This window comes from Geospiza fortis, unplaced genomic scaffold, assembly GCF_000277835.1.
Source record: "Geospiza fortis unplaced genomic scaffold, GeoFor_1.0 scaffold261, whole genome shotgun sequence".
NCBI lineage: Eukaryota > Metazoa > Chordata > Aves > Passeriformes > Thraupidae > Geospiza > Geospiza fortis.
The window spans coordinates 352,794-353,053 of NW_005054578.1; the positions used below are offsets into that span (position 1 = coordinate 352,794).

Below are 260 nucleotides of genomic sequence, written 5' to 3' on the forward strand. Positions count from 1 at the left end.
GGCCCCCCCCAGCCTCTTGGCAGAAATCCCATTGCCCCTCGGCAGGAGGGCTGTGTCCGAAGCAGTGCCGAGACCCCCTGACCTCCCCGCGCTGGGCTGGACCAGCCGGACCATACTCCCTGCTCCCAGCACGGGGGGCACCGCTCTGCACGCCCAGCGCCTCTCCCGGCCTTTGCAGGGCACCAATAGGGCAGGTGCACCCATTAAGGTGCCTCTGCCCCTCAGCCCCTGCCCACCTGGGGATGCTGGCTGCTCCAGCC

The 260-nt window shown here is 70.0% G+C and overlaps 1 protein-coding gene across 1 annotated transcript in view; it reads right to left on the minus strand.

The window, feature by feature from the left end:
- LOC102034485 (probable low-specificity L-threonine aldolase 2) overlaps window positions 1–260 on the minus strand; it is a 4,047-nt gene that overhangs the window by 2,879 nt on the left and 908 nt on the right. The window lies entirely within an intron of this gene.